This window comes from Panicum virgatum, chromosome 4N, assembly GCF_016808335.1.
Source record: "Panicum virgatum strain AP13 chromosome 4N, P.virgatum_v5, whole genome shotgun sequence".
NCBI lineage: Eukaryota > Viridiplantae > Streptophyta > Magnoliopsida > Poales > Poaceae > Panicum > Panicum virgatum.
In genome coordinates this window covers 22,005,382-22,022,407 of record NC_053148.1, presented here as the reverse complement: position 1 = coordinate 22,022,407, position 17,026 = coordinate 22,005,382, and the positions used below count along the sequence as shown (strand labels likewise).

At 44.2% G+C, this 17,026-nt stretch overlaps 1 non-coding gene across 1 annotated transcript; it reads right to left on the bottom strand.

Annotated features, from left to right (window-relative positions):
- Positions 1-670: 670 nt before the first annotated feature.
- LOC120671663 lies at positions 671-777 on the bottom strand. The gene has a single exon (XR_005673763.1). It is a non-coding gene; the product is annotated as a small nucleolar RNA R71 (small nucleolar RNA).
- Between the last annotated feature and the right edge of the window lie 16,249 nt (positions 778-17,026).

Genomic DNA, 17,026 nt, shown 5'->3' with positions numbered 1-17,026 from the left:
ACTAACCACTCCTAGTGGCGACGCTAAGAAATGCCAACAAGCATTTCTGGCGCCGTTGCCGGGGATGACACTAGGTGTAAAGTTATTTACTAAAGTACATAAACATGGCAATATAAGTGATTATCTTTTTGTTTTCTCCTGATTGGATGAAAACAGGGTAGTGTATGTCTGGTTTCCTTGCCGACAAATTTTGTTGAAAATCCTGAGAAGCTCGTGAGAAGGGTCTGACCTTGCATCGTCCCTCCTCCGATCTCGCAGTCGACAAGTGAGCCAGCTTTCCCAAGCACCCTCAATCACTGAACTCATGGCTGAGAAGACTCTCCGTGACTTCTCCGTCCCCTCAGCTGCCAATGTGGCAACTATACCCAACGTTGATGTTGGGGATGTGAACATTGAGCTGAAGTCCAGCCTCATTAACATGGTGCAGGCTAGCCCATTCTGTGGCAAGCCAAATGAGGACGCCAACGCCCATCTCCAGAACTTTCTGGAGTTATGCAAGATCGTAACCATACGGGGCATTACAGCTGACGCCATTAGGCTCCGCCTGTTTCCTTTCTCCCTCCTAGGGAAAGAAAAATAGTGGTTTTATCAGAACAAGGAAGCCATCAGCATGTGAGACAAATGTTCCACGGTGTTCCTCGCCAAGTTCTTCCCGTTGGGCAAAACCAATGCCCTACGTGGAAGAATTTCAAATTTCCAGCAGACAGGGATGGAATCCATCCCAAAAGCTTGGGAGAGACTATAGGAATACATACTCGCCTATCCTCATCATGGGATGGATGAGTGGCTCATGCTCCAAAGCTTCTACAATGGGCTAACAACCACATCCAGAGCCCACCTTGAAGCTGCTACTGGAGGAGCCTATCTCGACCTCACAATTGCCAAGGCTACGGCCTTAATTGAGAAGATGGTCTCCAACCAGGGCTGGAACAAGGAGCGTTCCCAGCCCAGAACAAAGGGCGGAATGCATACCGTCAAGGAGACGGATATGCTCGGCGCCAAACTGGATCTCCTAATGAAGAAGCTTGATGAAGGGAACCGGCCACAGGTGCCTATTCCCGTCCATGCCATGAACTTGTACTTTACGTGCGAGGTTTGTGGTGACGGTGGACACTCGGGGAATGACTACCCCGAGACCCGAGAAGATGCATCCTACATCAACAACAACAACACCGGGTTCCGTCCACAAGGAGGCCAGGGGTGGGGTCAAGCACGCCCACCATTCCAAGGGGGAGGTAACAATTTTAACTCAAATTTTAATTCGAATATCAATTCAAACCAACCCTCCTTGAGAGATTTAGTCTTTGGCCAAGATAAAATCAATGAATCGTTAAACAGAAAGCTTGCTGCCAATGATAAAATTTTGGAAAGCGTACATGCTAAAGTTGAAACTATTTCTTCTGCTCATAAAAATCAATTAAGTTTCAACAAAATGATAGAAACTCAATTTCCTCAAATCACTGCTACTGTTCCTGTCTCTGAGAACAGGAAGATCTCGGGGCAACCCGAATCTCCCGTTGAAACTGCAAATATGGTGTCTACCGGGTGGGGCAACCTTCCTGGCAGATTCCCTGCACTAACCATGCAGGACAAACCACTCACCCAAGGATGAATGCGTGGGGCGGCCTGACAGCGAAACTTTATGGAGATCCGGGGGTGCCCATGATCAGTTGTTCCATCTTCGATCAATCCTATGAACGGACCCTCTGCGACCTTGGGTCTAGCATAAACATCATGCCCACGGTAATCTTTGAGCAATTGCAGTATCCTGCTCTTTCCCAGACCCATATGTTCGTACAACTTGCAGATTCCACAATCCGACATCCCGAAGGGATAGTCGAAAACATCTACGTACGAATCCGGAATTGGTTCGTCCTAGCCGACTTTGTCGTCCTCAACATGGATGGAGATTTGGAACTAGACCTTATCCTCGGACGACCATTTCTGAACAGTGTGATGTCTAGTTCCGCATCGGGGTTGACAATATATTCTTTAAATTCCTCCACAGGAAGGAGCAGAGGTTCGTGATCAAGCAGGCTCACGACAGAAGTCCACTCTGGGGTGCACCAGAACCTCAGTCAGAAGAACCTACGTCCACACGATCAAAAAGATGACATGCAAAGAAGGTTTGGCGTAAGGTCGCAAGCTCGTCTTCGTCCAATTCTCCACGACGAGCCGACCAGTGGTAAACACAGCAGGAGAAAGGTCCCGCTCGTCAGACTCAAAACGACGAGCCCTTGCCGAAGGTAAATCGGTACGTATCTCATATTTACTTTCCATCATTTTACTTTTCTCGACTTTTTTGATTTTTTCCCACTGCATATTTGAATTTTCAAAACACTCATGCATTCTAGAAACTTTTCTAGCACTTTTTCTTCCTTTCATAAAAATCCAAAAAAATATTTTCGAGCATGAAAATCCTTTGAAAAATAATTTTGAACATCTTTCAAAGCAAAGATTGGCCGGGCATCCAAAATTTCAAAACTTATAGCTGTTAGGGAGCCCCTGGGTCCTGGCCGTCAGCTAGTGGGCCCACAGGGGGGCCGGCCGAACCCTAGGGTCGGCCGACCCCACCTAGCAATGGCTCCCTGCCATCTTTTTCCAACGGCTAGTGATAATTGTGTTCAGCTACTAGTCGTTGTGCCAGAGCATTCTCTCTTTAAATAGAGGCCGAGGGGTGGGTTTTGAGCTCTCACACTCAACTCTTATTGACTCACTCCCTCTCAAACTCTGTCAAACTTTGCTTTCGGGTTTTCATTAGATTTTTGCTCAAGATTTGATTTCAAGAGACCTCTCTCTCTCATTTCTTTGCTGCAAGAAAGAAGGAGCAACTCACGGGTAAGAACATTCAATTCAGTTTCACTAACGTAACCCGTTTCGAGTTGCACATGTTTTTGTTCCATCATGAAAGGCTTAGGGCGGAAGGTTTCCGGCGCATTCAAGAAGATGACAGGTGGAAGGTCATCCCGTTCTCGGGGTGGCTCAAGCTCGTACACACCCAAACCTAGGCCTACACCAAGCACGATGGAGTACGAGGAAGAAAAACAATATGAAGAGATGCAAGCCGAACCGCAAACCGAGGTCATAGAGATTGATGTGGTAGATGCACCGTACCTCAACTTGCGAGATGATCATTAACAACAAGGCTACGCCATCCTCAAGAATAGAAGCTTCATCCACACCTTAGCATTCGATCCAGACCTCCTCATCAAAATAGGTATGTAAGAAGACTTCTCTAACGTTTGGCACGAAATTGGATGGGATAACTTCGTTCCCGTTGAGGAGTATGGTTCTCGACTCCTCACCATCCAATTTCTTTGCACTCTTCAGGAGGTGGAAAATGGGGTTTACTTTCAACTTTTCGGGAAAGAATATTTGCTTTCTTGGAAAACTTTTGCCGGCCACCTCGATTTCAACAAACGCTGGCCGATTTCTCTCGACCAAGCTTGCCGAGGTTTTAATCATCATGAGTTTTGGGGCCGGATTTCGGGTCAAGTTGTCCCTGGCAAGTTCGCACCTCGGTGTGGTGACATTCATAATCCAACTCTTCAGTTGATGCACAAGTGGTTAACCATCACTCTTTTTCCAAGAGATGATGTCCGACCCGTGTGCAACGATGAGTTGCTAATTCTTTATGCCATGGTCAACAAGATCAAAATCTCCCCCACGCAAGCTTTGGTTAAGCAATGGCATTTGAACTTTAAGATGACGGGTCCTATTGAGTGCACTTCTTTGATTACTCGTATCGCTACACGTATCGGTGCCTTAGAGGGGAATTTTATTCCTTTCATTCAGGGCAACCGTGCGTATATCGACGAGGCTTATTTGATCCAAGGTCACACACTCAAGAAAGGCCCGAATGACTCTTTGATTTTCTTTTACTTGGGTTATACAAATGAGATTCCGCTGCCTAATGCAGAGTTACATTTGTATAATTGCCATTCGCTAACCATCCCTCTCATTCCACGAGAAGGGGGTCGTAGGCATAGATCTTCTGGTTTGCCTGGCAGGATGACAAGAAGCAGGACCAGAAGGGAGGCAGAGCCGACACCACCACCTCAGCAGCCACATCACTCATATCAGCATGAGGCCGGTGGTTCGTCATGGCACACTTCCAGCACTGAGGAATGGACACGGCAGGCACCAGGCCACCAGTCCACCAGTTCCAGCTCCGATGGAGCCCCGAACCTCATCAGACGGACGTCTTCATCCCGAGGTTTCGGCACCATCACCCAACAGCTAGGAGAGCTGCAGGTGCAGGGCGACAACATACAAGAGATGCTGAACCAACACATCGATACAACCCAAGCATGGCAGCGTCACACTGGTGAAAGAATCCACGACATGGAGCAGTTGCAGTTGCAGTGACAGGAGGAGTGGAGGGCATACTGCCGCTGGACGGGAATCAACCCCGATCAGCCATAGTGAGCCTGAAGATAGCTTGGGGGAGGACCCCTACGAGAAGTAACTTGTATCACTTATCTTTACTGCTTTCATAACCTTGCATGAAACCCATAAAAATTTGCAAAAACAGAAAAACCATAAAAATTTGCATAACTAAAAACAAATAAAAATTTGCAAAATTTGGAAAACACCAAAAATAATTTTTTTTAATATGTGTAGTAAGCATGGTGCAAGTTTTCCTTGTTGAGATGATGAATAGTTGCTCTATTAATTTCCTTCATATGCTTAGTTACAACTTTTATGCTCTACCTAGTTTTGGGTTTGGTGGCTTAAATTGTTCAAACCTTAAACTTGAAACTTGTGGGTAGTAAAAAGCATGATCTGAATCTAAGTTGTTGTGAGCTATGATATGGTTAAGTAGAGTTGCTATGATCTTCTCTTATGTGATACTAGACATCCGGAATATTTAACTTTGAAAACACAAAAATATAATAAAGTTCCTCGATGATATGAAATTTCTATCCAAAGCCATATGTTGTTTTTCATTGCAAAACCTTCCACATATGCAACTTGCTATCTCATTGAGTTTTGTCAAATTGTTGTGACCCTTAGTGAGATTCATTTCATACTCCCATGATCAAGATCACGTTCACGTTTCCACCACATACTATGCTTCTACACTAGAAGTAAGCAAAATTTCATCCATCCACAAAATAAAACTCCATGTCCATGTATAACACCACTCTCTCTCAAAAAAAAAGTCAAGGATATGGGGCTATGCAAAAAAAAGATGCATGCCCAAAGAAGGTATGCCACATGCTTCGGCATGTTAAAAAAAAGAGAATAAAAGATGCATACCCAAAGAAGGTATGCCACATGCTTAGGCATGTCAAAAAAAAAAGAAAGAAAAGATAACCCCTTATCCAAAAAGAAAAAAAAAAGAGAGAGATGGTGCATACAAAGGAGTTCATACACCATCCACCAAAAATTTGCACACACTTGCACATATTGATCAAGGTTTATGACTTGTTTCTTCTTTGGATCCGGTGTTTGACTTAGCAAAATATGAGAAGCGGGTATGCCTTCAAATCCTCCATACCTACAGCTCCACAAAAACAGCCAATAGAGATAGGTTGAGGAAGAAAGGCAGAATAAAAAGCCTTGGTGAGGAATTATACACATTGAGCGATCCGAGAGATCATCCGAGGAACTTTATAAATTTATTTTAAAAAAAACTAACAAAACCTCCGGATTGACGGTTGAACTAAATAAAAAGAAATATGAGCACTCTACAATACCGTTCTGACTCTCAACCACCAATGATGAGGTGAAGCTATAAGCTCCAAAGGAGTAAGGTAAGAGGTAAGAATAAAAGGCCAACTAATTCAAAAACAAGGTAAGAGGAATTCGGTTGTGCCTAAGTATGAGTTGGAAATTCAATATTGTAGCAACTCCTAATCAACAACGAGCACCTTGTTTTGCTCAGGGGCGAGCAAAAGGCTAGCTTGGGGGTGTTGTTGACGGTCGTTAAGTGCGAAATATGACCGTCAACTATACTCATAAAAGAAGGAAAACTATACCTCTTACTCGCGTATTTGTATCACTAACCTAGCTCCACAGTTGTTTTCGAAGATTTATGTTTTCAGGAGCACAAGTCCGGAATAAGACGAAAACACGACGAATACGCAGACAGAAGTCACAGACTAGTGTCCTGTGTAACATGAGCAAAGGTGGCCCACAAACCAGACCAAACCGACCAACCAAGCCCCGGCACCGACCATCTGACATCAGGACCCACCAGGCAGTGTACCAGAGAAGGTCGGTGGCAAATGGCCCCAAGGGGGGTCGGCCGACCCCACCTATCAGCCAATGAGGCTGAGTTTTAGCGGGAAGCTTGATCTTATACTCTAGAGGTCGGTTAGGCATGTTTCCATGTATAGATTTGGCAGGAACTGACCTCAAGCACTATATAAGGGGCCTCCCACCACTCTCTCACTCACACCATTTGAAGGCCTCTCTCTCTCTACACTCTCTTGTGACTTGTACTCCTTAGGGTAGTGGAGCTAGGCTAGTACTTCATCTCCTTAGCGAATCCAGTCATCCTCGGGGTCGGCGAGCAATCCTCGGTCTCTGGTATGGCTTTGTATTCCGACTTTCTTTATGCTATTCATATTGAGTTCGTTCTGGGTTATCTTTCTATGTATGTTGCTTGCTTAGCCTTGATCAGTGCTTATTCAAGTTATACTAGTTGCTTGCTTAGACCAGATGATCTGGGTAAGGATATCGGTTCGTTGTGCTTTCGGGCTTGCCTTAGCATCTTACCTGTCCATCCAAAGGGTGGGGGACCCGGGGGTGCTAGGGTAGTGACTTCATATGCGGGCATGGTGCCCGGGTATGCGGGATCCTTCGGATATGACGGTGCTCCACGGTGTGACTGGGGTAGACCGCAAGTGGTGACAGCCCTGTCGGTCCGCCGGGAAGCTGCTTCTCGGTTAGCATACTCCCCGACGTTCGGGTACGGTGTAAGAGTTCATGCAAAGATGAAACGGGACTGGATGTTCTCCAATGCGGGTCATTCTCCCCAATATCCCTAATTTCCTGGCACCTGCAACTCTAAGCAATGTGACTAATGTAACTTATCTGCTAACATGAATAGTATACTAGGAATCTTTGCCTATGCTCCCACTAACCTTAGGATTACTTGTCTATTCTTTATTCATGAGAGTTCGTTGTTCTGCGTGTGTCATATTACCCCTGATTATACTTTATATGTCACTTACCCCTGTATAGTCAGTGGTCTTCATCTTACTTCATACGTGTCATGGTTATGCAACTAAGTAAATACACTTTACACAACCTAACCATCCCTTGGGAAAATATAAATAATGATACCCTGAATACTTCCGGGTGAAATGCTACAACGGTATATCCGTGCACTTGCGGATCCTTCTGTAAACGTTAAGACATACCACACGGCATCTTTGAGGCGCCGTTGTTAGGAACTAACCACTCCTAGTGGCGACGCTAAGAAATGCCAACATGCACTCACTTCAGAACGTCACGTGCACGCCGCGCATACCCTGAGTTTGCACTCCCACTCGTTTTTTCCCTTTCATGCTTTAAACACAATATAAATTCCAAATTTAAAATTGTTTAAAACATGCCTATAAAAGGGGTTCTTCATCTTTTTTAAACAAATGCATAAGTTTTATTCTCTGCTAAACCTAAGTTTGTAAACCATATTATAAGAACTCCAGACTGTTTAAATTGTTGTCTTTTGTGATATAATCTGATTTCGAATTACCTAACATGTTTTGTTTGTGAGTTTGGGAAATTTTTAAAAAAATTAACTCATGATCCTTTTTCCCTTACCCATACTTACCAGAGCCATATGATAAGCCAAAATAAAATAAGTTTTAACCATATACACATTGCTATCGCTCTGAGATTTATCAAATTTTGAGACCCTTGGGTGATATATTTAATTTACTTTTCTGACTTAGTTCTTGTGCACAAGTGTTTATCTTAAATGCTCCAAAATCTTAGACTGATAATCTCTCTCCATTCGAATAAAGAGAAAGGAAAGATGGCATGCCAAAGAAGCATTACCCATAGTGAGAAAAGAGAGGAAAGATGGCATGCCAAAGAAGCATGACCCACAATGAGGAAGAGAGAATAAGATGGTGTATCAAAGAAGTACGACCCAAAAACATGAGTGAAAAAGATGGCGTACCAAAGAACTACGACAAAAAAAAGTAGAGAGAATCAATCAAGAAAAAAAGGGCTATTATCCACCTTGTGCACCGGTCTGATCAGTAAGTAAACTTAAATATTATCTCTCTTTGGATCTGATCTTTGATTTTGCAACAGGAGTAATGCAAGGGTGTGCCTTCATCTTCCCTATCTCTTAATAGGAAGATAAGATAAATTTTGGTGAGGATATACAGATGAGCAACTTTGAGAAATCATATACAAGGGTAAGGCCATGAATAATTTTATTTTGAGTAAAACTTGTAAAAATCCCAAACTTGCAGCAAATTATGGGCGGTGCTTGTATCAAGAATGTTCCAATCTTCAACACTCCAAAACCGCAAGTAAGAAATCCAAAGGTTCACAAATAAAGGTAAAGCATTGAATAACCTTTGTGCAGGATGTCGTCTCCAAGAAAAGATCTTATCTACCTTAGTTCTAATCGTTACTCGGGACGAGCAAAGGGCTAAGTTTTGACCGTCAACTCCGGCACGAAAACCATACATTAAAGTGGAATTTATGGTAGCATAGGACTATTAATTAATAAATTCAACAAGTGTTGGTTTGATGAAGGTGAAATTGAGCTAAAATTGGAGCTAGATTGCAGGTCATGATCCAAGGCACAAAAGTTCAAGGAATCAGAGTGCGACACGTGTCATCACATGGATCAAATGGCCTACCAAAGCAAGAAAACTGAGATTCTAGAAGCTCAGGCATGTGGCAAGGCCAAGGGGACCCACCAGGAAGCTTCCTGGCCAAAGGCGGTGGCCAATGGTGGGACCCACTGGCCGGCCGACCATAGTAGTCGGCCGACTGGTGGTTCCCACCACCGACCTTCAGCCTTTGCAAGCAGCTTCCTGGCAGCTTCCTGTTGACGCCTACCAACGTCACCACTGGAGATCAGCGATGGCGTCCGCAGACGTCAATGGGGTGGCAGGTAAATCATGGGCCACGAATAAATCCGCAAGCGCACGGAGTACCGCTGTAGCATTTTAGCCAAGAGTAACCCGGGGTGTCATTTATATTTCCGCAGGGAAGGCGGCGGTGTATAGAATTTAATTAAGGTCGGAGGGATCACTAATGATTAATGTCAATGGTCCAAACAGGCAAATAATATTCATGGTAAAGGGGGTAGTGAACACACAAGCACCACTAGACGGCATGCTTAGGATATCGGAGATGTAAGAGCAAGTTCAAGGGTAACTAGAGCTATATTCTATTGTACTCTTATGAACAGCTGAACTGAGTCGTTCATAGCAAAAGGAAAAGCCTGATCAATGGACTAGGGAGACCGCATCTAGATGAACGGGAGGAGCCTGATCATCCGACGGCTTTATGCACCTCCTACTCCTCTACCCGAATGTGGAGGATTACTAAAAGGCTTGGATAGGGCTGTCACCACCTGCCGGCTACCTCTACAAACCGTGGGGTAGAATCGCATTCAAACGTGGTCATCAACCTAGGCACCACGCCTACGCTAACGAGCACCACTCTAGCCTTGCGCAAGTACACCCTTGTCTATCCGGGGCCTTAGTTCTAGAGCGCCCAATTAAGGAAGATGAAACAAAACCATGATACACGACTAGTCTATGCACATGAATCACTCAAGACATTCATAATTCACAAGAAAGATCATATATACAACAAGGGTATACGAACCAAAGTACTGAATAGAGTAAATAAACATCTAGTACAAACTCAGTGAATTACATGAAGATAAAGTAAAAGACATACCGGACTCTCCATGAAGACTCTAAGACCTCGAACTACGACTCGAACCCGAACTCCTCTAGTCCTAAGACCTCTATAAGAGAAGATGAACTACATCTTGAGAGAGTGACTTGACAGCTTGATGCTTGGTGATGCTTGAAATGGAGCCCCTCCCCTCATATAAATAGGGGGGAGCCACCCTCTCCTCGGCCGTGAATTCAGCAGGGAACCCTTGGAACCGACTTCTCCATCCAATGAGGAGCTGCCACGTCGAAGATTTGAGGCAATGGGGCCCATGGCTAGGTCGGCCAGCCTCCTACTAGGCCCACCGACCTTCTCCTTTGCCCCATGGGCTGCACTCTGGGCCTACTTGTTGATGGTGTGTAGCCCGGCTTTGTTTTGGTGAAATTCTGCTCTGGTGGCCTTTTAATCCATGTTGATGATGTCTGATCAATCAGTGTCTGCTCCCGGGCCCAAAAAGGGGTGTGATTGCCCTCCATTTTCAGTTAAATCCTGCACTCATAGAAATCTAGAGGGACATGTGGAATTCAGTAATTTATTAGTAGCATGAGTGTAAGAAATGCAAGTTCATCAATTTATTATGGCAATATTGACGCTCAGAATTGGTCGTTAGTGAGCATCAACAAGACCCCCCAAGCTGAACTTTGCTCGTCCCTGAGCAAAGCTAAACTTTAGGTTGTTGATCAAGAGTTGCTGCAATGCTTTATTTCTTCATCATGCACAAGTTACAACAAAACATTCTATCTTGAATTGAATAAGTTGGTCAAACCTTGCTCACCCATTTTACCTTAATTTCCATGGGGCTTTTGGCCTTCTCCTTGTCTTGGGCGGTTGAGGCATAGAACGATTTATAAAGCACCACTTACCTATTCCTTGCTGAAAATCACGTCCAGAGGTTTTCACAAATTTTTGAAAAAATAAAAACAAGTTCCTCGAATGACACTCTCATTCGCTCAAAGGTGTTTGTATCCTCACCAAGGCCTTTTGTGTGCCTTCTTTATCCTACTTCTAAGGGCTTGTTTGTGGAGCTCAAGGTAGGGAGAGAAACTAAGGCATACTTGTTTCAAATATTTTGCAAAGTCAAAGATCGGACCCAAAGAGTAAGCAAGTCATACAACCATGATCGAGAAGTGCATGTGTGTGGATATGTGGTGGATGGAGTGGAAAGTAAGAGAGTAGGATGTTCCATGATTTTGTCTCTTCCTCCTTATATTTTTTTGGACATGGCTAATTTTCTTGTTTTTGCATGGACCTTCGTCCATCTCTCTCTCTCTCTCTTTTTCATGGGCCTTCATGCGCCCCTTTCTTTCTCTCTTTTTTCAATACATAGCTCATGCCTTTGCTGGAGAGAATTTTGGGAAGAGACTTTATGACATATGGAACATCAAAAAGGATATGCATGAGTGGATGGTATGGAAATGATATTCTTCCAATGTGGAAGTTTTTGCATGTAAAAGTGGTGTGTACGTGATTCTCGATCATGAGAGTATGAAACGCAACTCACAAGGGTCACAAAATTTGACAAAGCTCAACAAGATACAAGCAGCATGTAGGAACGATGTCTTTGTAGGTTTCATGCATATGGCTCTGGTAGGTATTTTCATCACCGAGGAACTTTTTATTTTGTAGTTTTCGAAGATAAAAGTTCTGGACGTAAAATTTTGCTCTGAACAGATTTGTAGCAACTCTAGTCCATCATTTCATATTTCTCAACAGCTTAGACTCAGATCATGCATTCGCAACCCACAAAATTTCAGGTTCAGGATAAACTTTTTGAGACCAACAAACACAGTTCTCGATGAATATGAGTTGTAAACTATGCATAACAAGGAAATTTAACAGAGCAACTGTTCATCATCTCAACTAGAGAACTTATGCATTCTTACCGCTCATGAGAAAGCAAAATAAATGATACTAAAAGGGAAATAGAGGTAACTGACTTGACTCTTTCTTTTTTCTTTTAAGCATGAAATGCAAGATGATAAAAAAGGGAAACATGCAAATGCAAGATACATGTTACCTTTGGGGACTCCACCCCCCCCCCCAAGCTAGCTTACTGACCGGGTGGAGGGTAATACCCGTAGTGCCGGTAGAATGCTTGAGCATCCTGATACTGCTTCTGCAGCAGTTCCATGGTGGCTTCATGATTTGCTTGTTGTTGTGCGTGATATCTTTCGGTGTCTTGAATATGTTGAGTGAGGGCTCCGTGGGTCTGCTATGTCCTATCATCAATGTCGTTGACTCGGATGTTTATGTTGTGTATCCCCTGAGAGAGATCACGATAACTTCGAGCTGAAAACGAGTGTCGGGCAGCAAAGAGTGGGGGCGCTCCGCTCGAACTAGAACCACTGGCCTGTGCCCAGTTTGTTCGTCCGGGTTGATCCCACTCAGAGCTGCCACCGCTCTGCCATGATGAACCTCCAGCTTCAGGTTGCGGGATATATCGGTCCCAACTGGACTGCTGTCCGGTCGAGGGTCCAGCTGTCCCAGTAGCGGGTGCATAACCTGCATAACCATGAAAAGCTTGTGGTTGTAGTGACAGCATATACATCGCAGCATTTCACGACCAGCTTCTGGTCATCCTTCCCGACACACTACTCCTGCGGGGTACTTCGATGGCCTGCAACTCAAAAGTATAACCATGGCTTTTATATAAACGGAGTCCCGGGTTAGGAAGCGGGATCTCGTTTACATAGCCGGGAAAGAAAAATATAATAGAGCCGTCTGGAGCACTTTTCAGAGTATGTCCTTGAACTAAATATGCCATATCAATTGATGACCGTGGAGTAGTGATAAAATAAAATCGAGCCCAATTCAACACGCCCAAACTTGTGGCAATTCTAGTGACCAAAGAAGTACACTCAACTGGTCCGGACATTCGAAAATTTCCGAGCCATTGGCAAACCATTTCTTGCACAGGGGCAATTTTTATTTTGTTCACCATGGCATAAAGAATACGAAGTTCATCCACACGAACTGTCCGAACATCATCTCTAGGGAAACACGTAAGAGCAACCCATTTATCCATCAAACGTAAAGTTGGATGAAGAATATCATTGCAACGGGGGTGCATGTACGTGTTTAACCCCGAAATGGTGTGCCAAAAACTGTCCCGGTGATAACCCTTGGTTGCTTTCTCAAGATCAAGATTACACCTTTGGTGAAAACCCAAGACAGTACTCAACTCTTTCCATGATAAAGAGAATTCCTCCCCGAAAAATCAGAATGAAATACCGTCGTTTGTCTCCACAAGAGTGCAAAGAAACTGAATGGTTAAATCTCTCGAACCCGGCTCAGAAATTTCAGCAAATGAAGACCATCCCACGGCTTTCCAAACACTCGTAAATTCAGCATTCATACCTGTCTTTTCCAACAGGTCTGCATCGAACTCCCATGTATGACCGAAGGTTCGGTCCTTCAGGATGTTGTACGCTTGGAGTTCTCGCTCCCCTCGAATGTCGAGGTTGGAGTCATTCGGCGCCTGCTCTTCTTCTTGTTGTGCTGGCTGCCCTTCTGGCACCTAGGACTCAGCTTGCTCATCTTGATGAGAGTAGCTTGGCGTGGGGGTGGACGAGCGATGCGAGCTTGATCGACTTGAGCTCGACCCGGTCACCTTCTTGAGTGCTCCCAACATCTTCCTTCCGATGTTCCTGAAAGACATTGCAGCAGACAAAACAAGCCAAATACTCGAAAGGATTATGTGAGAGTTAGCAAAAACAAGGTTAGCTGTCCAAGAGTTAGTAGTCCTTGTGGGGCATGGTTGCCTCTCACAAAAATCGTTCTTGTGGGTGATAACACTCCACAAAATCGTTCTTGTGGGCGATGACGCACCACAAAACCATTCTTGCGGGGTAGTAGTACCACCACAAACATGTTCTTGTGAAGAGAAGAAGGTAAACATGAAATGCAAATGAAGATGCAAATGAAGATGCAAAAGAGGGAAATCTTTTTCTTCTTTTTCTTATGAACTTGGAGAGAAACAAGAGCAAAGAGAGCAGAGGAAAGGAGAGCTCAAAGTGAAACTAGTATAACTGGGCAGAGGGAGTGCCATGGGCTCCCTGTGCACCGGTTCTTATAGAGGAGCACCACCAAGGGGTCGGCCGGCCTGTGGCTGGCCCTGATTTCATCCTCCTTTTTTCAATGATTCATAATGGCTGCCACATGGTCCAAAAATGCATGAGTGAGTGTAGGGGTAGGCCGGTGCAGGCCTAGGAGTGGCCCCAAATGCACTTGGACATGTAAATCATCCAAGTTCATGCATGCACTACACTCCAAACTTTTATGGCTGCCATTTTCTTCCAAAATTACCCCTTGGGCACTTGTTTGAATCCAAAATTCATGGGGGTTTTTGATGCAAAAGATGAGAAAATAAAATATGCAAGGGTTTTTATGCAAAAGATGCAATGTTCATGCAAGGAAGCAAATGGAAATGAGGAAAATTCAAACATGCAATGGTTTAAATCAAATATGGGATAACTACCTATTTACCTGTCGGCAAGGGCTCAAAATTTAGAGGCTTTTGAATGAGACATTTTATTCTGTCAACCTTGATTAGCTTGACGAAATAATTCCAAAGGGTGACACCTCTTTATGAAAATTATCGGAAGAATTCGTACCATGATGTGGTGTCTGGGATCTTCGGGATTATCATTTGGTCCTCTTTTGATCGGGTTGAACTTCTCATGATACATATCATCCCTTAGTATTGCCCCTGAAATGTTAGAATTTACTTACCTGGATTGCACCATAATGTGGTCGCTTTCTCGGTTGATGCAATTTTCATTGTTGTTGGTGATCAGGCAACGACAATAGAGCACTTCTTCGAACAGAGAATTCGAGCCTTTTCCAAGGGTGGATGCAATCATGATCAACTCAATTGCCGAAGTGTTGACTTCTCGAAATCAAGAGTTCCAATTCACGCTTGTTTTGAAGTTGACTCGGATTCGTTGTGAAATTCGTTGGCGAATTGAAATCGATCGGAGACTACCCCTGTCTTCACAAAAAGAAGACAGCATGGTTGTCCTGCCAGATCACTGGCCACTAACCATAGAGAGTTTCCTTAAAGAAATTATTTTAACCTATGCCTTCCCCGGCAACGGCACCAAAAATGCTTGTTGACGCCTACCAACGTCACCACTGGAGATCAGCGATGGTGTCCGCAGACGTCAATGGGGTGGCAGGTAAATCATGGGCCACGAATAAATCCGCAAGTGCACGGAGTACCGCCATAGCATTTTACCCGAGAGTAACCCGGGATGTCATTTATATTTCCGCAGGGAAGGCGGCGGTGTATAGAATTTAATTAAGCTCGGAGGGATCACTAAAGATTAATGTCAATAGTCTGAACAAGGAAATAATATTCATGGTAAAGGGGGTAGTGAACACAAAAGCACCACTAGACGGAATGCTTAGGATATCGGAGATGTAGGAGCAAGATCAAGGGTAACTAGAGCTATATTCTATTGTACTCTTATGAACAGCTGAACTGAGTCGTTCACAACAAAAGGAAAAGCCTGGTCAATGGACTAGGGAGACCGCATCCAGATGAACGGGAGGAGCCTGATCATCCGACGGCTTTATGCACCTCCTACTCCTCTAACCGAACGTGGAGGATTACTAAAAGGCTTGGACAGGGCTGTCACCACCTGCCGGCTACCTCTACAAACCGCGGGGTAGAATCGCATTCAAACGTGGTCATCAACCTAGGCACCACGCCTACGCTAACGAGCACCACTCTAGCCTTACGCAAGTACACCCTTGTCTATCCGGGGCCTTAGTTCTAGAGCGCCCAATTAAGGAAGATGAAACAAAGCCATGATACACGACTAGTCTATGCACATGAATCACTCAAGACATTCATAATTCACAAGAAAGATCATATACACAACAAGGGTATACGAACCAAAGTACTGAATAGAGTAAATAAACATCTAGTACAAGCTCAGAGAATTACATGAAGATAAAGTAAAAGACATAACGCACTCTCCATGAAGACTCTAAGACCTCGAACTATGACTCGAACCCGAACTCCTCTTGTCCTAAGACCTCTACAAGAGAAGATGAACTAGATCTTGAGAGAGTGACTTGACAGCTTGATGCTTGGTGATGCTTGAAATGGAGCCCCTCCCCTCATATAAATAGGGGGAGCCACCCTCTCCTCGGCCGTGAATTTAGCAGGGAACCCTTGGAACCGACTTCTCCATCCAATGAGGAGCTGCCACATCGAAGATTTGAGGCAGTGGGGCCCATGGCTAGGTCGGCCGGCCTCCTACTGGGCCCACCGACCTTCTCCTTTGCCCCATGGGCTGCACTCTGGGCCTACTTGTTTATGGTGTGTTGCCCGGCTTTGTTTCTGGTGAAATTCTGCTCTGGTGGCCTTTTAATCCATGTTGATGGTGTGATTGCCCTCCATTTTCAGTTAAATCCTGCACTCATAGAAATCTAGAGGGACATGTGGAATTCGGTAATTTATTAGTACCATGAGTGTAAGAAATGCAAGTTCATCCATTTATTATGGCAATATTGATGCTCAGAATTGGTCGTTAGTGAGCGTCAACACTTCCCTAAGTCCTGGCTTTGTTGGTTTGTTTGAGTGGGTTGTTATGACTTTTGGTTTAAAGAATGCTGGCGCTACTTATCAAAGAGCTATGAATTTGATCTTCCATGATTTGCTCGGTGTTATTTTGGAAATTTATATTGATGATATTGTGATTAAATCGGCCGGCTTAAGTCATCATTTGGCTGATTTAAAACTTGCTCTAGAGAGGATGCGTCGGTATGGTTTGAAGATGAACCCACTCAAGTGTGCTTTTGGTGTATCGGCTGGAAAATTTTTGGGCTTCACTATTCATGAGAAAGACATAGAGATTGATCCGAAGCGAATTGAAGCCATGAAGAAGGTGGAGACTCCTACCTGCAAGAAAGATTTGCAGAAGTTTCTAGGCAAAGTGAATTTCTTGAGAAGATTTATATCTAATTTGTCGGGAAAGATAGACGTTTTTACTCCTATTCTTCGGTTAAAAGATGAGGCTGAATTTACTTGGGGGCAGAACAACAGGTAGCTTTTGAGAAGATCAAGAAATATTTATCTTTGTTACTGGTTCTCAAGGCGTCTAAGAGAGGTACTTCTTTTAGACTTTAT